Source organism: Chiloscyllium plagiosum, unplaced genomic scaffold (assembly GCF_037043375.1).
Source record: "Chiloscyllium plagiosum isolate Xiang-an unplaced genomic scaffold, Cpla_swu_hap1 HiC_scaffold_12, whole genome shotgun sequence".
NCBI lineage: Eukaryota > Metazoa > Chordata > Chondrichthyes > Orectolobiformes > Hemiscylliidae > Chiloscyllium > Chiloscyllium plagiosum.
In genome coordinates this window covers 37,978,395-38,003,995 of record NW_028270150.1, presented here as the reverse complement: position 1 = coordinate 38,003,995, position 25,601 = coordinate 37,978,395, and the positions used below count along the sequence as shown (strand labels likewise).

At 42.4% G+C, this 25,601-nt stretch overlaps 1 pseudogene; it reads right to left on the bottom strand.

Moving 5' to 3' along the window:
* Nucleotides 1-24,052, bottom strand: part of LOC122555522 (NXPE family member 3-like) — a 48,377-nt pseudogene extending 24,325 nt beyond the window's left edge.
* Nucleotides 24,053-25,601: the final 1,549 nt, after the last annotated feature.

Below are 25,601 nucleotides of genomic sequence, written 5' to 3'. Positions count from 1 at the left end.
AGAGGACTTGTGCCTGACCACTAGGCCCATGGAGAAAGTGAGGACTGCAGATGCTGTAGACCAGAGTTGAGAGTGTGGTGCTGGAAAGGTACAGCAAGTCAGGCAGAATCAACATTTCCAGTATAAGCCATTCATCAAGAATGAGGCTTGTGGGCTGGGGAGCTAAAAGATAAATGGGAGGGGGGTGGGATTGAGGATACAGTAGCTAAGAATGCAATAGATTGATGAAAGTGAGGGAAAAGGTGATAGGTTGTAGAGAAGGATAGAGCAGATAGATAGGACAGGTGATGGACAGGTCAGGAGGGCGGTGCTGAGTTGGAGGCTTGGGGCTGGAATAATGTGGGGGGAGGGAAAATGAGGAAACAGGTGAAATCCATATTGATCCAGCGTGGTTGCAGGGTCCCAAGGCGTTCTTCCTCCAGGTGTCTGGCGATGGGTCAATGTGGATCAACACAATGTGGATTTCACTAGTTTCCTCATTCCACCACCTTCCCCCCCCCCCCACACACACACACATTATCCACAGAACGCAGGCTGTTGGGAAGGTTAGTGAATGCTATTTAAATACTTACCTCAAAGCCAGTGATCATTTTTTGCAGCAGAGAGTGGCGGGAGCTGGGCAGAAGTGAGGTCGGAGCACAGAGGCTGATGGGAAGACTAGCGAGTGCTATTTAAGTAGGTGTGTTCTAGGTCCCAGGTCCTGCATAGTAGGACCTGCCCCCATCCCCCTCCTCTAACCTAATTAAGAGTCAATAGACTCACCGACAAAAAAAAGGGGCTCGAGGGAAGTGTCTGGTGAGAAAAGTGAGTCTATGGCGCAGGAGTCTTTGGCAAAGAGGCTGAGTGAGGAGATTACACCACAGTTGAAGAGGGTGTAGACATGTCTACATGATTCAGTGTGCAGCGTGTATGATGTGGGAGGTCAGGAACACTGATGGTGTCTCTGGCTCCTATAGCTGTGGAAAGGGTGTACATATTCAACTTCTGAAGGAGCATTTTGCAGCACTGAAGAAAGAACTAGATGACCTCAAGCTCATCCGAGAGAATGAGAATTTTCTGGACCTTCAGCGAGGTCATTATACTGAGCATACCAGAAGAGAGAAGGGAAATGACAATGAGCAAGGAAGAGATGATTGTAGTATAAGAGACCCCGGGGGAAGTACCTCTCGTGAACAGGTTGACTCTCTTGGAAACTGTCGAGACAGACAACACTGCCAGTCTGGAGACGGACAGGTCTGCCAATCGAATGTTGGCGTGGAGGCAAGGCTGAGGAGTCAGGCATCCTGCAGAGCCGTGGTAATAGGGAATTCCACAGTGAGAGGGACAGAAAGGGGTTTCTGCGGCAACAGCCGGGATTTGAGGATGGTGTGTTGCCTTCCTGATGCCAGGATCCAGGATATCACAGACGCAGTGCAGGGAATCCTCAAGGGTGAAGGTGAAGAGCCAGAGGTGGCGCATGTCGGCACAAATGACGTCGGGAAGAAGAAGAGGACTTCAGAGAATTCAGAAGAAGGCTGAAAAGCAGGACTTCAAGGGTGGTTATCTCCGGTTTGCTTCCAGTTCCTCGGGCTGGAGAGGGCGGGAACAGGGAGATAATGGACTTGAATGTGTGGCTGAGGAACTGGTGGAGGAAGCAAGGATTTAAATTCTTGGATCACTGGGGTATATTTTGCAGTAAAGATAAATTATACAAGAGGGACAGGTTGCACCTTAATAGGTGGGGGACCGGCATTCTGACAGGCAGGTTTGCCACTGCAACACAGGTATGTTTAAACTAAGTAGTAGGGGGGGGGGGGAGGGGAAAAACTGGAAATTTAAGAAGCAAGTTAAAGGGAAAGTGAGAATAAGAGAAGTTCAGAAAGACAACAGAATCAACGGCGCAGAAAACTCAAGAATGGATCATACAGTATGGTCAAGTGAAATAGGGATTGATAGGAAGGGTGAGGGGAGTAACAAATTAAAAATATTATAAATGAATGCACAAAACATAAGAGATAAGGTGGATGGGTTTGAGGCTCAGTTGGAAATTGGCAGGTACGATGTTGTGGGGATAACTGAGACGTGGCTTCAAGTGGACAGGGCCTGGGAAAAGAATATTCAAGGCTGTACGTACTATCGAAAGACTGATGGGCAGAGGGGGTGGAGTGGCCCTATTGGTGAGGAGGGGGGGGCGGGGGGGGACATAGAATCAGGAGATGCAGAATCAGTATGAATAGAGCTGAGAAATTCTAGGGGGTAGAAAAACCCTAATGGGAGTTATCTACAGGCCCCCAAACAGTAGTCCAGATGTAGGGTGTAAGCTGAATAAGGAGTTGAAATTGGCCTGTTGCAAAGGTATTACTACAATTGTTATGGGGATTTCAACATGCAGGTAGACTGGGAGAGTCAGGGTGGTACTGGACCCTAAGAAAGGGAGTTTGTGGAGTGCCTCTGAGATGGATTCTCAGACCAGCTTGTACTGGAGCCTACCAGGGAGAAGGTAATTCTGGATCTGGTGTTGTGCAACGAACCGGATTTGATCAGACACCTCGAAGTAAAGGTGCCATTAGAAGTTAATGACCATATTATGATAAATTTTAATCTGTAATTTGAGAGGGAGAAGGGAGAATCGGAAGTGTCAGTATTGTAGTTGAACAAAGGGAACTATGGAGCTATGACAGCAAAGCTGGCCAATGTCCAATAGTCCAATACCCTAGCAGGGTTGACAGTGAAACAACAAAGGCAGGTATTTCTGGATATAATGCAGAAGTTGCAGGATCATTTCATTCCAAAGAGGAAGAAAGATCCAAAGGGGAGGCAGGGGTGGCCGTGGCTGATGAGGGAAGCTAAGGATTGTATAAGGATAAAAGAGAAGAAGTATAACATAGCAAAGATGAGCGGGAAGCTGGAGGACTGGGAAACATTTAAAGAGCAACAGAGGAGAACTAAAAAGGCAATACGCGGAGAAGAAATGAGGTACGAAAGTAAACTGGCCAAAAATATAAAGGAGGATAGTAAAAGCTTCTTTAGGTATCAGAAATGGATGAATTTATTATGGGAACAAGGAAATAGCAGAAGAGTTGAACAGGTACTTCGGATCTGTCTTCACTGGGGAAGATACAAGCAATCTCTCAGATGTAATAGAGGCTGAAGGACCCAGGGTAATGGATGAACTGAAGGGAATTTATATTAGGCAGGAATTGGTGTTGGATAGACTGTTAGGTCTGAAGGCTGATAAGTCCCCGGGACCTGATGGTCTACATCCCAGGGCACTTAGGGAGGTAGCTTTAGAAATCGTGGACGCATTGGTAATCATTTTCCAATGTTCTATAGATTCAGGATCAGTTCCTGTGAATTGAAGGGTGGCTAATGTTGTCCCACTTTTCAAGAAAGGAGGGAGAGAGAAAACAGGGAATTAAAGGCTGGTCAGCCTGACGTCAGTGGTGGGAAAGATGCTGGAGTCAATTATAAAAGATGAAATTACGACTCATTTGGATAACAGTAACAGGATAGGTCAGAGTCAGCATGAATTTATGAAGGGGAAATCATGCTTGACTAATCTTCTGGAATATTTTAAGGATGTAACTATGAAGATGGACAAGAGAGAGCCAGTGGAAGTAGTGTACCTGAACTTTCAGAAAGCCTTTGATAAAGTCCCACATAGGAGATTAGGAAATTAGGGCACATTGTATTTGGGGCAAAATGCTGACTTGGATCGAAAATTGGCTGGCTGACAGTAATGAGTAATGGGCAAAGAGTAATGATAAATGGATCCCTTTCGGAATGGCAGGGAGTGACCAGTGGGGTACAACAAGATTCGATGCTGGGACCACAGCTGTTTACAATACACATTAATGACATAGATGAAGGCATTAAAAGTAATATTAGCAAATTTGCTGATGACACAAAGCTGGGTGGCAGGGTGAAATGTGAGGAGGGTGTTATGAAAATATAGGATGACTTGGACAGGCTAGATGAGTGGATGGAAGCCTGGCAGATGTAGTTTAATGTGAATAAATGTATGGTTATCCACTTTGGTGGCAAGAACAGGAAGGCAGATTACTATCTAAATGGAGTCAAGTTAGGTAAAGGGGAAGTACAACAAGATCTAGGTGATCTTGTACATCTGTCAATGAAAGCAAGCATGCAGGTACAGCAGGCAGTGAACAAAGCTAATGGCATAACAAGAGAAATTGAGTAGAGGAGCAAAGAGGTCCTTCTGCAGCTGTACACGGCCCTGGTGAGACTGCACCTGCAATATTGTATGCAGTTTTGGTCTCCACATTTGAGGAAGGACATTCTGGCTATTGAGGGAGTGCAGCGTAGGTTCACGAGGTCAATTCCCAGAATGGCGGGACTATCATATGTTGAAAGATTGGAGCGACTGGGCGTGGATGAGAGGAGATCTGATTAAGACGTATAAGATTATTAAAGGATTAGACACTCTGGAGGCAGGAAGCCCATTTCCGTTGCTGGGTGAGTCCAGAACTAGAGAACACAGTTTAAAAATAAGGAGTAGGCCATTTAGAACAGAGTTGAGGAGAAACTTCTTCACCCAGGGAGTGGTGGATATATGGAATGATCTGCCCCAGAAGGCAATGGAGGCCAAGTCTCTGGATACTTTCAAGAAAGAGATGGATAGAGCTCTTAAAGATAGTGAAATCAAGGGTTATGGGGATAAGGCAGGAACAGGATACTGATTGTGGATGATCAGCCATGATCATAATGAATGGTGGTGCTGGCTCGAAGGGCCCTATGGCCTACACCTGCACCTATTGTTTGCTGTCTATTGTCAATTATCCTAGTCCCAAGTATACAACTCGGCACCACCCTCCTGACCTGTCCATCACCTCTCCTATCTATCTGCTTCATCCTCCTCTCCAACCTATCACCTTTCCCTCACCTTCATCTACCGATTGCATTCTTAGCTACCTTCCTCCTCACCCCACCTCCCTCCTAATTATCTCTAACTCCCCGAGGAGAAAGTGAGGTCTGCAGATGCTGGAGATCAAAGTTGAAACTTTATTGCTGGAACAGCACAGCAGGTCAGGCAGCATCCAGGGAACAGGAGATTCGACGTAAGAAGGGCCTGTGCCCGAAACGTCGAATCTCCTGTTCCCTGGATGCTGCCTGACCTGCTGTGCTGTTCCAGCAATAAAGTTTCAACTCTCTAACTCCCCGGCCCACAAACCTCATTCTTGATGAAGGGCTTATGCCAGAAATGTCGATTCTCCTGCTCCTCAGATGCAGCCTGACCTGCTGTGCCTTTCCAGCACCTCACTCTCAACACTAGGTCCATGGCCCATGGTGGAGAATTCAACAAGAAGGGCTCTAAAGGTGAATACTTCTTAAAATTCTTTATTTTTCTGCATTTATATTCAATGTTTTAATTTATTTAACATGGCACCAGAGAGTAGTGACCCTGTACAACACTTTTCATGACATTTTATAACAAAATAATTACTCAAATCAAATCAAGAGGGTAACCAGGGAAAGGGTAGGTCCAGTCAAGGACAAAGGAGGAAAATTATGTTTGGATCCAGTGGCAGTGGGGGTGGTCCTTGATATGTGTTTCACATCAGTATTCACCAAGCAGAAAGACATGAATGATGGTAAGATTAGGGAGGGGTATGTTAATATTCCAGGGCATGTTGATGTTAAGAAGGAGTAGATGTTGTGTGTCCTGAAAAAACATTCAAGTAATATGTCCCCGGGTCAGATAGGATCTATCTCAGGATACTGAGGGAGATAAGGGCGACGATTGCTGGGGCCTGACAGAGATGCTTGTATACTCCTTAGACACAGGTGATGTCCCAGGGGCTGGAGAATCGCCAATGTCATTTAAGAAGGACAATAGGGATAATCCAGGAATTTATAGGCTGGTGAGCCCGACAATGCTTGGACAGTATTCTGAGGGACACAATTTATTTGCATTTGGAAGACAATTGACTTATTAGGAATAGTCAGCATGGCTCTGTGTGGGGAAATTCTCATCCCGCAAATTTCATTGAGGTTTTTGAGGAAGTGAGAAAGACGATTGACAAGGGTAGTCGATGTTGTCTACATGGACTTTACGAAAGCATTTGACAAGGTCCGTCATTATAGGCTTGTCCAGAAGATTAGGTCACGTGAGATCTACTGTGAGTCAATAAGTTGGTTACAAATTGACTTGGTCATAGAAGACAGTGAATACTTTTTACAAATTAACAAGTGCAATTGACAAATTTCAGATGTCATATATGTATTTCATATATAATCTATGCTGCAGACACGATAATAAAGAAAGATAGACAAATCAACGGACAGAGATAGGCTAACAGATGGACAGGCGGATGGATGCACACAAGGTCATACAGACAGATTTTCAAATTATTACAAAACGATAGAAACTAACAGATAGACACAATAATCACCTGACCTGGAACTGTTTGTATCAAGTATTCAAACCAGTGACGCATAGTGGAATCTCCAAACAGATAAACTCTTTTTTGACGAAGACAGTCTGTCATTTTTGCAGGAGTGTCAAAGTGGTAAATATCGCAAATCGTTGACATCCATCAGTCCTTATAATAAAAACCAGATGGTGACACAATGGGCTGTCCCTGGACACATTCTCCAAGACCCAGAGCTGAAAATAAAGTGAAAAAGACAGAAAAATTACAATGCACTACACCTTCAATTATCAATATATTTTCATTCAGTTAATCACAGATTCCATGGTAGTGGCAATCCCAGGAGGACCATTAGCTGGTGCTACAGGAAGTACACATGCACAGTGAGAAAACGAATCTGAGTAATATTCTGAACAAGGCTGTCAGTGGATAACTACACCACTTGTTGTCACTGAGCTGTCATGAGAAGGAAGTCCCACTGTTAATGCTTGGTCTGCACTGGGAGAGCTCAGCTCATCTGGGTAATGGTGGGGCCACTAAATAGAATAAATTTGGAAAATGTGATCATGCTCCATTAAATATAGTGTGTTGTGTATGTGGCTGTCTATTAGAATATTTAACTTTCTCCATTAAAGAAAACAGTAAATAAAATATAAAAGTAACACCTCATTCCCACATCCTAACCATTGGCTTCTTTGAATTAATCCCCAGTCCAAGTTCTTTTCACTGGCAATTGCAAGTACACACTGTACATTGCCCCTTCCCCTATCTCATCCCAGATCCAATTTTCTAACTTGGCACATGTCCTACCTGTCCATCTTCATTCCCACCTTCCCACTTCACCGTTCCCCCGACCTATCATCATCACCCCCACCTCTATCTACCTATCATCTCTCCAGTTACCTTCCCCATAGCCCCACCCCACCCTCCTATTTATCTCTCAGGCCCAATTCCTGCCCCCAACCATCTTCCTGATGAAGGGCTTATGCCCGAAATGTTGATTCTCCTGCTCCTCGGATGCTCCCTGACTTGCTGTGATTTTCCAACGCAGCACTTTTCGACTGTCCCTGTTATCCTTGCTATAGAATGTAGAGAATATGAACACTTTCTGGCATATCTGTGTTGATTATGTATTCAGTCCATAATCCTGGGATGCACACATGTCTGTACCAATTTTGAGTAACTCAAGCATATTTTACAGCCAAAGCTGTGTTCTGTAATTCTTGATGTATAAAAGCACATTTGCACAGGAGAAAGCACCAATGGATTCCAAAGATTCAATGAAGTAATTCACTGAAATTTTTGTCGATATAATTTGCAATGTCAGTCTCTTATTTGGGTTCTATCTTTTAGCCCTCACATGACCCCATCTTCTACGTAAATACCAACCTTTACCTAGCTACCAAGCATTCTGAAGAAGGGTCACTGACTCCAAAGTCTTCACTCGGTTTTCTGTCCACAGATTCTGCCAGACCTGCTGAGTTTCTTCAGCAATTTCTGTGTCCACAATTATTTCTTGTCTATATTAATGATTTTGAGGGAAGTGAATATGGCCAGATTTGTGAATGAGATACATATGAAGGCCTCTGGTGAGGATGATAGAAAAGAGTCTGCAGAGAGATATCAACAAGCTAAGTGAGTGAACACAAATATGGCAGCTGGAATATAATGTGAAAAACGTGGTTTGGAACTTTGGCAAGAAGCATAGAGAAGCTGAATTTTTAAAAATTCATTTATGGAAACTGAGCATTACTGTCTGTCCAGCATTTATTATTTAAATGGAGAAAAACTGTAGAAAGCTGGAGCACAAATGGATTGGGAGTTGTCATGCATAAATAATAAAAAGTTGGCTTATAATTTCAGCTAGTAATTGGGACAGCAAATGGAAAGTTGACATTTATACCAAAAGAGAATGACGTACAAAAGTCAAAGTATAAAAAAGTCTTGCTCAGTCTATTCGAGACATTCATTAGACCACACCTGGAATAGTGTGCACAGTTTTAGTTCCCTTATCTAAGGAAAGATATACTGGCACTAGAGGCAGTCAAGAGAAGGTTCATTAGGTCAGCCCAGGGTCTGGAGAAGAAATTGAGAAGGTTAGGCCTATACTCACTGGAGTTTACATGAGTAAAAAATGATATTATTGATCCATGTTTTGGAGATTTAGATTCTTTGGAGGTTTCACTATAGTTGTTTCCTCTTTTAGAAGAAGCTAGAACTAGAGGATATATTCTCAGAGTTAGGGACTACACATTTAGAACACAGGTAACAATAGAGTGAAACTGTCAAATTATTTCCCACAGAAGGCATCGTTAATTATAGTAAAGGCTGTGATGGACAAAATTTTATTTGGTTAGGGCATCAAGGGTTACTGGAGTAAGGCAGGAAAGTGGAGTTGAGGATTATTAGATCAGTCATGACTTCATGGAATGGCAGAGCAGACTTGATGGGCAGAATGGCCTACTTCTGGCACACACTTGACAGTCTAATAGCAAGTTTAATCTTCTCATTGTTGGCTCTATCCTGAGATTGCTGTGCGATTGGCCAGAGACACAGATCTGGGAGGTTTGTCATATACTTACCCTAGCTTTACGCACAGACGTTTTAGAGCTTTTCACAGCTTGCTGAGGTGTTTAACTGTTATAAATCCATTGGTGATCATGCCAGCACCAGCAGCAATGCTTATCACCCTCTCTCTCACTAGACAGTGGTCAACACCCCTTCCCAAGCCAGAGATGGTGTTAACTGCTCTGGTCCCTCTGAACAATGACAGTGTTACAAAGGAACATGGGAACACAAGTAGGCTATTCAACCCTTTGAGCCTTTCTACTATTCAATGAGATCATGGCTGATCTGTGACCTAATATGACACACCTGACTTTAGCACATATCCCTTAATACTTTTGCATAAGAAAACTTTATCTATCTCAGATTTAAAATAAACAATTGATCCTGAATTGATTGAGCTTTGTGGAAGAGAATTCCAAATATCTACCCCCATTTGTGTGTTGAAATGCTTCCAAACATCTCTCCTGAATGGTCCTGCCTTAAGTCCCGCACTATGCCTCTAGTTCTAGAAGCCCCAGCCAGTGTAAATAGATTATTTTCATTTACTCTGTCTTTTCCTGTTAATATCTTGAAGACTTTAATCAGATCACTCCTCAAATTTCTAAATTCTAGAGAAAATATCCATAGTTTATGTAATTTTTCCTCAAACATATTCCCTGCAGCCCAGGTATCATTCTTGAACACCAATGTTAAGATAAAACAGGCTGATGAGAAAAGTTAAGTTCTGGAGGAGAAAGACAGATAAATCCATGACATTTAAAACAAGAAACCAAAATGGGAAGCTGGTGGGTTCTGTGTATTAATTCACAGTCATCTGTGATGATGGCCCACTGCTTGGCTTTGGAGACTGTTATTCCATATGGGCCAGGAGCAGGCAGGTGAAGAGCTATTGCCCGAAACGTCGATTTTCCTGCTCCTCGGATGCTGCCTGACCTGCAGTGCTTTTCCATCACTACTCTAATCAAGACTCTGATTTTCAGTACCTGCCGTCCTCACTTTTGCCCAGGAGGGGGGAGGTGGCAATCATTTAATTTGGAATTACGTGTGGCATGGACTTGTTGGAGTGAAGTGTCTGTTTCCGTGCTGTGGCTCTATGACTCTCTCAGATTTTATGGAAACTGGAAGAAAGATTTTGAACATAAGGAGAATCACATCTCTGAGGTTCTAATTGGTGTGATCTAACTTAAATCCCTGAAAACAACTTGAAATAAAGTACATTAGCCCTTTGGAACTCAATATAAGTTTGTTGAGGCCAGTAATGGAAGGTTTGATAATTTTAACAATTTGCCTCTGGGACCAGTTCATATTTACTCAGGATTACATACAGTTCTGAAGAAGGGTCACTGGATCTGAAACGTTAACTCTGATTTCTCTCCACAGCTGCTGCCAGACCTGCTGAGATTTGCCAGCAATTTCTGTTTTTGTTTCAGATTTTCATCATCTGAAGTTCTTTCACTTTTTTCCGTAATGGTATATTGTGTATTAACCTTGAGACAAACAACACTTTCTAGTCCTTACTAACATTTTCACACGTGAAAACCTGTGGTTTTGGCTGTTTCGAGCTTTAAAAGAAAGGCTGCATTTTACTGCAACTTTTCCAGTCCAGACTGACTGAGTGCAGCTTGAGCTGCAACTGTTACAGAGGCTGACTGTCTTTTTAACACTGATACACTCTTACAGTGACTACTCACTTATTGTCTGAAGACCACTTTTTTCTTTTCAGATCATTTAGATCCTTTTTCCCAATAGTTTATTTAGATTTGAAGACAGGAATCTATATCCCCAAACACCAGGTTGTAAGAGACAGCACTCTCTGTGCAGCTTGCCACTACTTTGGAAGTGATGAGAATAAAACTTCTGGCACTAATCCTTCTTTTAATGTTAGACTATGATGCTTACCAGTATTAAGTGATGAAGGGTTAACCATAATAGAAAAGGCCTGAATTTGAGTGACAAGAAGTAGTTTATTATACATAATAACAGGTTATATGAGCTTCAGGTTAACTACAGCTAACTGGTGAACTCTATTACACAATGTAAAAGACATTGTTGTTTCTGAAAGGGCACAGCTGTTTTTGTGTGACATGATTGTAGAGGGTTGAGCTAGTGATTTGCAATTGGCTTGCTGCTCCCCGAGACAATCATTTATATATCAATGGGAGGAGCTATCCCAAAGGTTCAGAGTTAATCCTTTCAGTTCAACTACCTCATATGACAATTTATACTTCCTCTGATATACCAAGTCTATATTTATAGATGTAAAATTAACTTACTTGGTCAAGGTGAAGGCTCTACCGTTATGTAGCCTGTGCCACTGGGTAATATGGGCTGCTTGAGGTTGATGCGACTGTAGATGTAAATATATGATAAATGAAGTCATTGTATTAATGTAACAAGTGAATGTAGACAGAAGAATATGTTTTGCTCTATTATTTCTCAAACCAATAGTAACAATTTGAATTTTACAGTTACCACTGACTCCACTAAATTCTGTAAATGAGTTGCCAGCCTTTTGCCCCTAACCAACATTCCCAGTGTAAACAGCAGTCATCACCAGAACCAGCTTCACTGAGTGTGTCATTTCATTCACAAACCTGACACCAAGTTCCTGAGCAACTGCTTTTCTCTGAACGTCACGGCAAGAGATTCCCAGGAGAGTAGAGGAGTTGCTTCAATGATATTATCGACGCATGATGTGAAGGGTTTCTCAATGAGCCTACCTCACTACCACTCAGAATGGAGAACAGGCTTTCAGGGAAGCAATGAGTGATTGGATGACTTTGATCAGAGAATGTTGAGGCCAAAGTCAAGACAGTGATGGAGCACACAGCACCCTCTGAGTAACTCAATGATTCAATCCTTTAAACACCAAGATCATAGAGTTTGCAGATCATGCATCGGACTTGTCAGCCATCTTAGAATGGAGAAAGTGAGGACTGCAGAGGCTGGAGTACCAGAGTTGAAAAATGTCATGCTGCAAAAACACAGCAGGCCAGACAGCATCCGAGGAGCAGGAGAATCGATGTTTCGGGCATAAGCCCTTCTTCAGGACATAAGCCCTGAAGAAGAGCTTAAGCCCGAAACGTCGATTCTCCTGCTCCTCGAATGCTGCCCAGCCATCTTAGCCATCTGTAACAAAGACAGAAATTGCTGGAAGAGCACAATAGGTCTGGCAGCATGAGTACTGAAGAAGAGTCCCAGACCAGAAAAGTCTGATTAACTCTGATTTCCCTCCACAGATGCTGCCAGACTTCATGGAATCATGACAGTGTGGAAACAGGCCATTCAGCCCAACAAGTCCATATCGATCCTCCCAACCAGACCTATACTTTCCCTGTAGCCTGATATTTCCCATGGCTAACACACCTAAGCTACACATCCCTGTACATTATGGGCAATTTAACATGAACAATCCACCTAAGTTGCACATTTTTGGACTGTGGGAGGAAACCGGAACACCAGCTGGAAACCCAGACAGTCACAGGGAAGATGTGCAAACTCCATACAGACAGTTGCCCGAGGGTGGAATTGAACCCAGGTACCTGGTGTTGTGAGGCAGCAGTGCTAACCACTGAGTCACCTGCTGAGCTTTTCCAGCAATTTCTGGTTTTGTTTCTGATCTAAAACATCCACAGTTCTTTCAGTTTTATTTAGTATGTACTGAGCCAGAGTGAAAGCATGCCATTCTCAATTCAGACGATTTACCCAACAGAGGTTGTGAAATATCTTCAATCTGAGTTTCTGATGGTCCTTCTCCAATAAGATGAGGGAAAGCACTGAACAAATGTAGTTCAATCAGTCTCATCGGCATGAGTAATGAATAATTGACTGAGGCTATTCCATGTCTCTCATTTTATCAGAATCAGTAACTGATAGATAACCCATATTGACCCTTGTGTAGTAAAATGTCCCAAGGCTCTTCATCAAGCTATCACCAGAAGGAACATGGTACCAAGTCACCAAAAGACATTCGGGGAAGTGAACAAAGGTTTAGCTGAACAGGTTGGCATTAGGCAGCATTATAAAGCAGGAGGGAAAGGTAGCAAGGTAGATCGGAAGGAATTCTCAAGCTTCTGGTCTGACAGCTCTAGGCACAGGCCCAATGGATGGAGGAGATGTAAAAGGCCTTAATAAAGTCATGGAGTCATACCATATATTGTCACATCTGTATGAAAACAAACGCTAATTTATACTATTTATCTGCACAGTTGTCACTGTGTGATGGGTTCTTCCCAATCCATGACTCCTGTGTAAGTGCAAAAACAATACAGTGAATCAACAAATCTGCAGGTCCAGATTTGGAAAAATGTGAGATCTTCGAGGATTACAGACTGGAGGAAGTGACAGAGCCAGAGAGAGGTGAGACAGCAGAAGGATTTGTACACAAGGACGTTAGCATGAATATTGTGGGAATTCTGGACTGGATTTTATTTATTCATGAATTTTGGGCATTGCTGAATGGGAGAGCAATTATTTCTCATTTCTACTTGTCCTCAAGAGGGTGCTAGTGAGCTGTCTGCTTGCACTGCACAAATCCATTTGGTGTAGGTACACACATGATGCTCTTGTGAAGGCAGTTTCAGGCATTTGACCCAGTGACAATAAGGGAACAACATTTTAGCTCCAAGTCATCATTGTACATGTGGAAGTTGGAGAGGAATGCGCAGCTGGTGGTGTTACCATGCTTTTGATGCCCTTGTTCTACCATGGGGGAGAGGTGTTTGGTTAGAAAGGGGTATCAAAAAGTGTTAGTAATTTACTGCAGTGTACCATGGCCAGTGGTGGAGAGAGGGAATGTTGAAGGGGCTGCATAAGATGGCAAGCAAGCATGGTGCTTTGTGGTAGGTGGAGGTTTGTGAGTGTTTCTGGAGCTAGATGGAGAGTGTGAAGAATTGCCCCACACTCATGACTCGTAGCTTGTAGATGATGAACAGGTTTTGAGGAGTCAGGAGGTGAGTTACTAACTGAAGCATTGGAGAAACAGTATTTGTTTGGCTAGCACAGTACAACTGCCGGTCAATGGTAATGTGCAAAATGTTGAAAGTGAAGGCAATAGTCGTGCCTTTGAATTTCAAGGTCAGATCATATAATTGTTTCTTGTTGGAGATGCTCATTGCCTGGTACATGATTGTTATGAATGTTACTTGCCACGATCAACCTAAGCTTGTAATGATTCGGTTATAGTGAGACCTCAATGTCCATCACCAAGAGTGACTTGGCAGAAGCACTGATGACCTCACTGGTCAACTCCTGAAGGATGTAACTGCCAGTCTGCTTTTGGGCAAATGGTGAGGGAATCTACACAATGGAAATATATACTTGACCTCACTGTCACCAATCTGCCCGCTGCAGATGCCCCTGTCCATGTGAGTATTTGGAGGAGAGACCAGGACACAGTCCTTGTGGAGATGAAATCCCATCTTCCCATTTAGGATACTCTCCATGGTGTTGTGTGGCACTACCACATGCTAAATAGATAGATGTTGATCAGACCTAGCAACTCAAGATTGGCTATTCATGAGCAGCTGTGAGTGCGAGGTAGCAGCAGAATTGGTCTCAATCACAGTCTGCACCCATATGTCTGTTATATTCCTCCACTCCACCATTACCATCAGGCTGGAGGATCAATCCTAGTTCATTGAAGACTGAAGAGGGCATACCAGCATCTCAAAAAGTTAGGTGCAATGCAATAAAAACACAGGAGTACTTGCACGTCAACCAGCATAAACAGAAAGTGATAGACAAAGATAAGTGTTTCCACAATCAACAGATCTGATCTTAGCTCAGCAATCTGCTGAAAGCCTGCTCTGAATGGTGGTGGACAAATAAACAACTCACTCGATGAGCAAGCTCCAAAATAATCGCCATGCTCAATGATGGAGGAATCCAGTCCATCAGTGTAGCAAATAAGGCTGAAAGGTTAACACAATCTTCACCCAGAAATGCTAAGTGTATCCACCTTGGCCTCCTCTGGAAGTGCCCAACATCACAGATACCAGTTTTCAGCCAATTTGATTCACTCCATGTGATATCAAGAACCAGTTGAAAGCACTGGATACTACAAAGACGATGGGACTGGACAGCACTCTGGCAACAGTACTAAAGCCTTGTGCTCCAGTGCTTCTCACAGCCCGAGTAAAGCTGTTCCAGTACAGTGAAAATGCTGGCATCCAGCTGATAATGTGTAAAATTGACCAGGTATTCCTGTACGTACAAAGCAGGACAAATTCAAGCTGGAAAATTACTGCTGCATCAGTCTGTCCTTGATATCAGTAATGTGAAGGAAGGTGTTGTCAACAGTTCTGTCAAGCAGCATTACTTCATACTAATTCACTGACTGACACTCAGGAGGAACACCTCTCTGCAGGTTGGAGTCATACCGAGGATAAAAGATAACGTTGAAGGTCAATCATCTCAGCTCTAGGACATCTCTTAGGAGTTCCTCTGGGCAGTTTCCTCGGCACAGCCATCTTCAGCTCTTTCAATAATTCTTCCCTCAACATTTCCTTCCCTCCATCATGAGGTCAAAAGTGGAGAATGTTCATTGATAATTGCACAATGTTCATTCACAACTCCTCAGATACTAAAGCTATCCATACCCATGGACAGTAAGACAATATCCAGGCTAGGTCTGACAAATGGCAAACAGCATTCACACTATGTAAGTATCAGGCAATGGCCATCCCCAACGAGAGAGAATCTGACAATTCAATAGCATTGCCATTGCTGAATGCTGTAGTATCAGTAACTTGGGGTTACTACTTACCAGGATCTGAACTGAGCAGTACTTTGGCTATAGGCTATAGGAGCAAGCCAGAAGCTAGGAAGGAACTTACCTCCTGATTTCGTAAAATCAGTCTCCTATCTACAAGGCATGAGTCAGGAGTGTGATTGAATAGTCTTCACATGCCCTGATGAGTGCAGCTCCACCAACACTCAAAAAGCTTGACACCATCCAAGACAAAGCAACTGCTTGATTGGTACCACATCCAGAAATATACATTTCCCCCAGTACCATGCTCAGTTTTTTTTTGTTTCTTTTGTATTTCTTTCCCTAATCTATATGTTTCCTCCTGTGTCTCTACTAGCTTCATCATGAAGGATGGCTTTTCGAATAATGTTTTATCCCTGCTGTTGATCCCCTGACTGCTGCTCACTGACAGTTTTTGCATTTTATCTCCTTGCTGACACCCTGAGCTTTCTTAACATGGTAATGCTCTTAAATTGCTAAATCTCTTTCCTTCAAAACATTTTATTTCCATTTGAATCCATGCAGCTGCTCACCATGTTGTATTGTGATCTGGGTTGTTCATTGTCACCAATCCTCCTTTATCAAAGCTGAGTCTCAGGCCTGTCTAGTTATTATTGATGGAGGATAAACCACTGGTGAGACTTAACAGAAGGGGTATTTTATTCTATAAAAAGATAGTTTATTTCATGATAGCAATAAGATAATTTCCATTAAGTTCATACGCTTACTTAGTAAGGACATTCATTTCCTGAGGGAACTCATGCAGATTTCAGTGACCACAATCCAAAGATTGTGACAGCATCAGATTGGGTGGGGGTTAATGCAATATCATCATTCCCTAACACTGACGCTCCCTTACCCCGATGCTGTTGGACCTAACACACACCCTCTTCATTGCAACAGCCTGAGGCTTAGCATCCCCTCTCTTTTCTTGGGACCTGGCGCAATCCACCACAATATCCAGTCCCTGACATCAAGGTCTGTTCGTCCACAAGCTTGTCCCTCTCCCTCAACCCAGGACCTGGGAAAACCCTGCAAACAGATCCAAATGCACCCTTATATTACTGGCACACCCTCTTCTCTGGAACCCAATAATCACTCATATCCCACACCCACAGGACTGATAACTCATGCCCCACTCGTCCAGACCCAATATCCATCAGTCACCCTACATTAGACACTCCATGAATTACCAGAGACTCTATCCTTTCTAACCTGGCAACCCACCCATCTGGCACCCTACTTACCATGCACTATTGCACTCTACCCACTTGTCACCTTTACACCCTATTCTCTTTGCACCTGTCCCTTACACGGGCCAGACATAGTTACAAGAGCTGCAGAGATGATGCAGACCTATTCCTTAATGCAAAAGAACATTAGGAGCTGAGCGGCAAACTGGGTGTGATCACCATTCCTCAGCAAATGGCAATCCTTCCTGATGCCCTTCCTGATGAAGCGCTTACGCCTGAAACATCAATACTCCTGCACCTCGGATGCTGCCTGACCAGTTGTGCTTTTCTAGCACCACACTCTTGACCATTCCTGATGAAGGGCTTATGTCTGAAAAGTTGATTCTCCCGCTCCTTGGAAGCTGCCTGACCAGCTGTGCTTTTCCAGCACCACACTCACAACTCTGATCTCCAGCATCTGCAGTCCTCACTTTCTCCTAGTTGATTTTAACCTTACTGCGAAGCCACTTCCAAGGATGCCTACCTTGAAGAAGTTCGCCTCCTCTCTCTACAAGGATCTCAGTGAATCCCTCTCTCATTGTGCGCAGCAACACCATATGCACAGCATGGGATCAAAGGGATGACTCAATAACATAACCCTCACAAGGGTATTTAGAGATGGTCAAAAAGTATTAGACTTGCCAGAAATGCACAAATCCCACGAAGATATGAAGATGTGGATCAGTCTTATGAACTCTTGCCAAACTACACTTAGAAAACTCTTAGATTTGTCTGAAGATAGTGTATAATAACTTGACTTTCAATTGTTGACAGTGAGCATGCAGGTGAACTTTCTTAATTTGATAACAGCTCCAAATCATTGCACCTCAAAGGATATAAAGACTGTATCCCAAAGTGAAGGTTACAATTGACTTTCCAATGTTGAGAAGTCTGGTTCTGTGCTTCTCTATTAGAATCTGAGTCAGAAAGAAGAATGAGAAAACAAAATAGCAATAAAAATACTTCAAGCGACGTACCTTTGGAAATAAAGCTTCTCTTCTCCCATTAAGAGATCTTTTTCAAATCCTGCTAAGCCACGTTTGATACGAGCAGAGCAGGAAAAATTCTTTGGTTTGTAACAGAACCAGGGCTCCCCAGTCTTGGGATCAGTAAAGTTACAGAGTGGTTTAGATTGAGGCAAATAAAGATTACATTGTGTAGTCTCTAAACTATCCCCCTTCTTGAAGGTACTTTGAAAATAAACTCTAGAGATTCGTTCCTCACGTAGCTTTTTGAGTATTTGGATCCCTTCATTGGAATGAACCAATGAAATAGAGAATTGGACTTTTCCCGGCCAAGATAAAGTAAAATTGATATAGTAAAATCCATTTTCACTGTCTATAACAGTTCCCACTGAACCAGCTTTTAAAGCTGGGGTGTGGATCCAAGCTTGGAGATAGTCACCCCCATATCGCTTTGGGTGACCTTCAAAATCACTCATCTACAGCATCACTTGTAGCTGATCTCCCACATAGATAGTCTTTGCAGAATTTAAAATTACAAAGCGAACATGTGCTGGGGTTGCTGCTTTTCTGAAAGGGCACAGCAGAGTTGGGGGGTTTAGGCCATTCGATCATTTTCATAAGGGACATTCCCTCTGATCTTTCTTCAGGGGTGAAGCTGTGAATCTGGTATCCACGTTGTATCAGCCTGTCTGTCCAATGGAGATTCCTTGTCTCCACTTTCTGCCTCATGGTGTGGTTAAACTTTGGAACTGGATATCTCCTCCATTTGGACACAGATCCAATCATTGCAGTTTTATCGTACCACAAAGAAGAAAAACATTTTTCATGAATAATAGGGAATTCTTCAGAATTGCAGCATCTTAATCAAAGGGTTACATACTTCAATGAGGTAGTGAGCATTAATTCATTTATACACTGCATATTCAGCTCAGGAGAGGAAACAGGTCATCAGAAAGTCTAACCTTTGATTCCCTGACAGCACAGTGATCTTCTCCTGAAAGTGACCAGGCCAGGAAAGTTCCCAGTTTAATTCCCAGTCTGTGCAGAGTTGATTTCTGCACTGCTGAGATACTGAGGGGAAAATGCACAACCAGTTAGTGTTCCCAATTCTCACACTGTGCAATGACACCTGTTGGAAGAGCATAGAATGAGGCATTGGGTGAGGAACAGACCTGGACTTCAGTTTGAGACCCTGATTCAGGACAGGTGACTTGTAAGTGAAGGTACTAGGTCTGTCTGTAAAACTGTATCTTAGCAGGATTGGTTCTCATAACTTCAGTCACAATTTCAAAAGACTTTTCATAAATCCAGTTCTCAACTGATGATCACCCTGAACAATGTGTCAGTCTGTCATTTTCAATAAACACCAAGGGCATATCCACCAATGAACAATAGCAGCTTGTCCATGTCATGAACAAAAGACAGACAAGCAGACTGTTGACTTGTGAACTCCAGTCAGTTGGTATAAAATCAGTTTTTGATACTGATGCATGTCTGCCTCACTGTTTACATTGTATGAAATAAGAAAAAAACAGAAGCAACCTCAATGATAGTTTTAAAAGGAAAGATAGAGAAGGAAGGAAAAGAAGAGGGGGAGCAGTGTTGTTTAAGGATTGCATTACAGTGTGGGAGAAAGAGAATGTCTCACACAGATCAAGGACAGAGTGAAATTGTCTCAAGGAAAGGAATAAAAAGTGGATAATTGCTTTGCTCAATATAATCTTTAGCCAATCAACTCGTAGAAAGGATGGTCAAGAACAAATTTTTATTCATCTTTTGTAGGATGTCCAGGTTGCTGGCTGGGCCAGCATTTATTGCCTGTCCTTAATTGTCCTTAGTTATGTGGGGGTATATATTGGAAAGGATGTGCAAAAGAAGCAAGTGTGATCTGAGAAAAAAAACTTTCTCACACAGCGAGCAGTTAGGGAAAAGAATGCAGGTACAATTGATGCATTCAAGTGATCATTGAATGATTATTTGGATAGAAATAGTGTTCATGTGTATGGGGAATAATCGGATATTTGCACATAGTAATGACGTCAAAAAGTGTGGCACTGGAAATGCACAGCAGGCCAGGCAGCATCTGAGGAGCAGGATACCCTATGTTTCAGGAATAATCCCTTCTTCAGGAACATGTGGGTGGGTGCCCAAGGGGGCTGAGAGATAAATGCGAGGGGGTTTGGGTTGGGGGGACGGTAGCTAGAAATGCGATATGTAGATGAAGGTGGGGGGTTAAACTGAAAGGTGGGAAGGAGCGTGGACAGGTAGTACAGTTCAAGAGGGCAGTGCTGAGTTGGAGGGTTGGATCTGGTACAAGATGGGAGGAGAGAAGATAAGGAAACTGATGAAATCAACATTGATTCCATATGGTTGGAGGGTCCCAAAGCGAAAGATGAGTTGTTCTTCCTCCAATCGTCAGGTGGTGGAGGAGGCCCAGGAATTGCATGGTTTATTTTCTAAATGGGGAGAAAATTCAGAAATCTGAAGTGCAAAGAGTCTTGGGAGTTCTTGTCCAAGATTCCCTCAAGGTAAACTTGCACATTGAGTCAGTATTTAGGAAGGTAAAAGCAATGCTGGCATTCATTTTGAGAGGACTCGAACGTAAAAGCTGGGATGTACTTCTGTGATAATGCTGCTCCTTTAACAAGGTTATCTTGTCCTTGGTTTCTTTTCAAGAGCTTGCAAAGACACAGGTTCTAAAATGTCTGGAGTTGATCTGCTTGAAGAAGCTATAAAGTTAAAAAAAAAGCAATCTTGCAATGAAAAGGAAGTGGCCAGTTCTCCCAGCTCAGCTTTTCTCTGGTTTGGTTTGGTCAGGTTTTCATAGTCTGGCTGTTCAGGGCTGCTCATCAGTAGTGAAGCTGCTGGACCCAAAAAAGCAAGTCCATGCTGATCTCCCTCTCTCTGACATCTCTCATGCAAGAAACTGTGTTAGATTTTTTACTCTTTTTGCAAAGGGCAATTTCTGGGGATTGTTGCAAGTATTTGGAACAGCATCATTAAGTTGGGATAATCTGTTGAATTTTAGATAGTTTAAGTTATTCTCTATTCTGTTCTCTTTTGTTTGTGCTTCATTTGGTAATCTTGCAAATAAATTTTGTTTTGCTTAAAACTAAGTGGTTGGGCCAGTTGCATCACTCCTGGAATACACTTGCTCAAAATAACGAACAAAGTTAGGGTCCAGGCTAATTCCTTGAAATGGTTTGAGTGGGTCTGGCCTGGTCCATACAGACTGGGGACTCTTTGCGGGATTTGTTCTTTGTTCCAAATTGGGATTGAGGTTGTTGGACTCAAAAGCTGCAAGTGATAGGTGTTAGTGTCTGTTGTTCTGGGTGTTGATTTTGGTTGGTTTAAATAGTGCTTGGGATAGCAATGGCTCTTTCAGTCACCAGGAGTTTTCTGGGGATGAAAGAAGTGCCTTTGGAGGTTTTGCAAAAGGAGATGAAGGACAAGCTGCTGGAATTAGCAGACAAGCTGGAGTTGGAGCTGTCTCCTTCCGTGAGGAAAGGACAGATAATTACAGCAATAGCTCAGCATTTAAATTTGCTGGAAACACCAAAAGAATCTTTAGAAATGGATAAAGTTCAATTGAAATGTAGCAGCTTGGGTTAGAGGCAAAAGACAAAGACCGGGAAAGAGAAATGAAAGGGTTTGAATTATGATTAAAAGCAGAGGAAAGAGAGAGAGAAAGAGAGAGAGAAGAGAAAAGGAGAGCGCGGTAAGGAAAAAGAGAGGAAGATTGAACTTCAGAAATTGGCATTTAGACAGGAAAGTCAGCTTAAAAGGATGGAGAGGAAGGCTGAAGGTAAGCTTAGTGAGGAAGAGAGTGAGGATGAACAAACCCATGGTAGCCAAAGGCCTGGTGGGGATCTGTTTAAATATATTCAAGCATTGCCTAAACTTGATGAGAAGGATGTGGAAGCCTTATGCATCTCATTTGAAAACGTGGCTAAACAAATGCAGTGGCCAGTGACCATGTGGGTTTTGTTGGTTCAAACATAACTTGTAGGTGGAGCTAGTGAGGTATTCATATCACTATCAAAGGAGGTATCTAGGGCATATGAGGAGGTGAATAAATCCATCTTAAGTGCATATGAGCTTGTGCCAGAAGCCTACAGACATTTCAGAAATCTAAGGAGGGATCCTGGTCAAACCTACATTGACTTTGAAAGGATCAAACAAAGTAATTTTGATAGGTGGATAAGGGCAATAAAAATAGAGCAAATCTATGACACTCTTTGAGAGACAATTATTTTGGAGGTGTTCAAAATTTAGTTACTGAAGTAGTGAGAACTCATGTGGAAGAGCAGAGAGTTAAACCGGCAAGTTAGCAGCTGAAATGGCTGATGATTCTGACACAAGCATCTCAAGCATCAGCAACTGGATATTTTTGAGGTAAGGGTTAGTTAGTAAGTGTTTTACAGTATTCACGTCACTTTACCGGGCTGTACATGAAAAAAAAAGGCCAAGAAAGTAAACAGATGTGCAAGGTGTTGCTTCTATCTTTCTATCACGATGCTGAGTTACCTCAAACTGAAAAATGCTCTTGTAATCATAGAAGCTGTTCAATACTTTGTTTAATACTGGGATTTCATATACAGTATTTATGTGATGGTGAGGGTTTAGTCCTTCTCAGTTTAATCTCTAATTTGCAGAATGCAAAAGTTAGTTTGATTAACTAGCAGACTAATTAAAATTATAGATTTAAACAAATTCTCCAGTAGAGCAAAGTGTTAGATTAGTACGACTTCCCTTGTTTAAGATAAAATTTGATTATCCCAATAATCAATTATCCGAGCGAAATAGTGCCCATTCAGATAATCGAGGTTCCTCTGTATTATGTGTGGTTTTGGGCCCTGGAGCAGGTTCAGTGGAGGTTCAGAAGAATGGTCTCAGGAATGAAAAGCTGAACATATGAGAAACATTTAAGGACATTGGGACTATACTCGATGGAGTTTAGAAGGATGAGGGTTTTGAAGCTTACAAAATACCAGATCCCTATGCTACAGTCTCCATATCAGTGTTACTTAAAAACTGTCAGAAAAATTCTATCCTAAATTATTCCTTCAGGTTCATCCTTCAGGTTCAACAGGGTGATGATTAAACAAGTACTCGTGCACTTCTCAATTTCAGCTCCATCAGCATTCAGTCTGAACTTCTGCACACTATGATGGACTGGCCTGTTTGCCTGGAAGGATAAAAATTATTTCCTTCTGAAGTCCTGTTTTCTAAACTCACACGTGACCAGTGATCCAGGGGAGACCATAGAAAATGGTTCTAAGACTTCCTGAAGCCTGCTTGAAATGTGGAATCATCACTTAAGTGGACTGGAACAAGCTTGGACAAATTGTTCCAGTTCATCAAGCTGAATCTTGAGTCATAAGGTCATAACATGAGGCTTCATTCAGAGGCTCACTCATGATGTTACTGAGTATGGTGACGAAACGTTAGAAAATGAACCTTCCAGCTCAGCGAGCAAACCCACATCCAGTGAGACAGAATGGCAGCAGAAAAGGAAAGAAAAGGAAGCAAATCCTGAACTCCGGATCCCATTATCTCATGAGACATCCTGCCCCATGTGACTACAGATCTGTGGTCAAGATTCAGCCAGATTAGTCATGTGAAGATCCAAACTAGAAGCTTGTGACTCTGAGTACAGGACTACCTTGTGTCTCAAAAAACTAATGACAATAACCTGAAATATGGGTGGGAGGTGGGGAAACAATGGGAGGGGTGGAGAGTAAAATACAAAATGTCCCTGTCAGATCAATGTCAGGCACGTCCCAACAGGCCATCAATGAGAGAATGGCCAGACATCTGGAACATTCTCACTATGCAGGGAGAAAATATACCCCCATAGGACTGAAACACGGAGAAACCTCAGTTCTTGATTCAAAAGGCAGCATGTGAAATAATTAAAATGGTATTTGGCAATTGAAGTGCCTCAGCCTGAGAGACAAACTATTCCATTTTTAAAGGCTGTTACTTTGAACCTTGGTAAATGTGATCGGTTTCCTCTCGACATATTGATGATACCATTCTACATACCATTATGCCATACAAATTCAGAATCAGGAGCAGTAGAGCTGTCAATACCAGCAATGCGAAGTGGGAGGGACGTATGGAGAAGAGGAGATTAGATTTTCTTGTACTTTGTCCATCCATATTGAAAGGTCACAATGCAAGTCTGCAACAAAAATGTAAATAAATTTAATATCACTTTATGACTAAATTTGTTGCTTTTCATTGAAGAATCCTGAGGGAGTTTAATTTCACAAAATGCCCCAGAAAGGAAAGCCATGCTGGAGAACTGGAGGCTGTGAAATGAGACATCAAAATGAAGGCAGGGATTAGGGATTATGAATGAGTCACTATTATTTTAGCTGTCACTAAAAATCAAATTGTAATTTCAGTGAAACACAAACTCTCGGGGCCAGTAAACACTGATTACAGGGAAGTAAATGGAGAGAAAAGACAATGTGACAGGTGCAAAGGTTAAAGGGAAGAATGAAGAGGGAATGAGGTGCAGGTTGGCCGAGACATTGGAGAACTGTGGGCCTTATCAATGAGAGTGTGTGAGGAGGGTTCATTCTGGCTGACTATTGGGTTTTGTGGCTAGCTCAGGATCCAGCCAAATGAAGATCATTAGAAACTGACATTGGATATGGTCATTGCCTGGCAAATGTTTTTCATAAATGTTATTTGCTCATTTTCAGACCAAGCCTGGATGTTGCTCAATTCTCATTGAATGTTGACATGGACTGCTTCAATGGCTGAGGAGTCATGAAAGGTGCAATCAGGACTAACTTCTGATTACAACTTCTGATCTCGGATGGAGAAGAAGTCATTGGTATTGGTTAGGCCTAACATACTACCCTGAGGTACACATGCAGCGATAGTCTTAGACTGAGATAATTGATCTCTACCAAACAGAACCAGTTTCTAAAGATTGCATCGCCTTTTCATGCAGCTGCTGCCTCTTTTGATGGGCTGATTTAAAAGTAAAAGTTCCGAAACAGAGCCCTGTGAGACTCCACTCATCATGTTGTATCAATCAAAGACCCATTTCTGCACACTTTCTGTTGGCTGCTAGCTGGCCAGCCAATCTTGTATCTACCCATATGCTCTGAGTTTTTATTTTTTGCAATAACCTCTGATGTTCGAAGATCTGGAATTCAAGTTTTTGTGCTCAAATTACTTCCTGCACGTGATTATGAAAGCCACATGAAATATTCACAACTACCTACACAATACAGGATGTAACTTCTGTACAGCTGAGCTGTCCTTACTGTCTTAAACCTACATTTAGACGAGTTAAACTGGTGGAAAGAAAGAAAGAAAGAAATAAGTTTCACTATCCAATATCTCTGACTGCCAATTCCAGTGTCCTGAGGCCTTCTCCTCTACATACCACTTGCTGCCTGTCTTGGAATCTTCTCAAAGATCTTTGTGCAGTTTTTGTCTCTTACATAAGATGTAAATACATTCTGGTGTTCAGAGGCGGTTCAGAGGGTCACTGTTCCTGAAATGTTAACTCTGATTTCTCTCTGCAGATGCTACCAGAACTGCTGAGGTTTTTCAGCAATTTCTCTTTTGTTTACATATTTTGATAGACTCAACTTGTTTCCTCTGGGAAAGTATTTGGGTGAGTGAGGAATGATTTGATGGAGATTTATAACATCCTGAAAGAGCTTGAGAAGGTGAATGCGGAAAG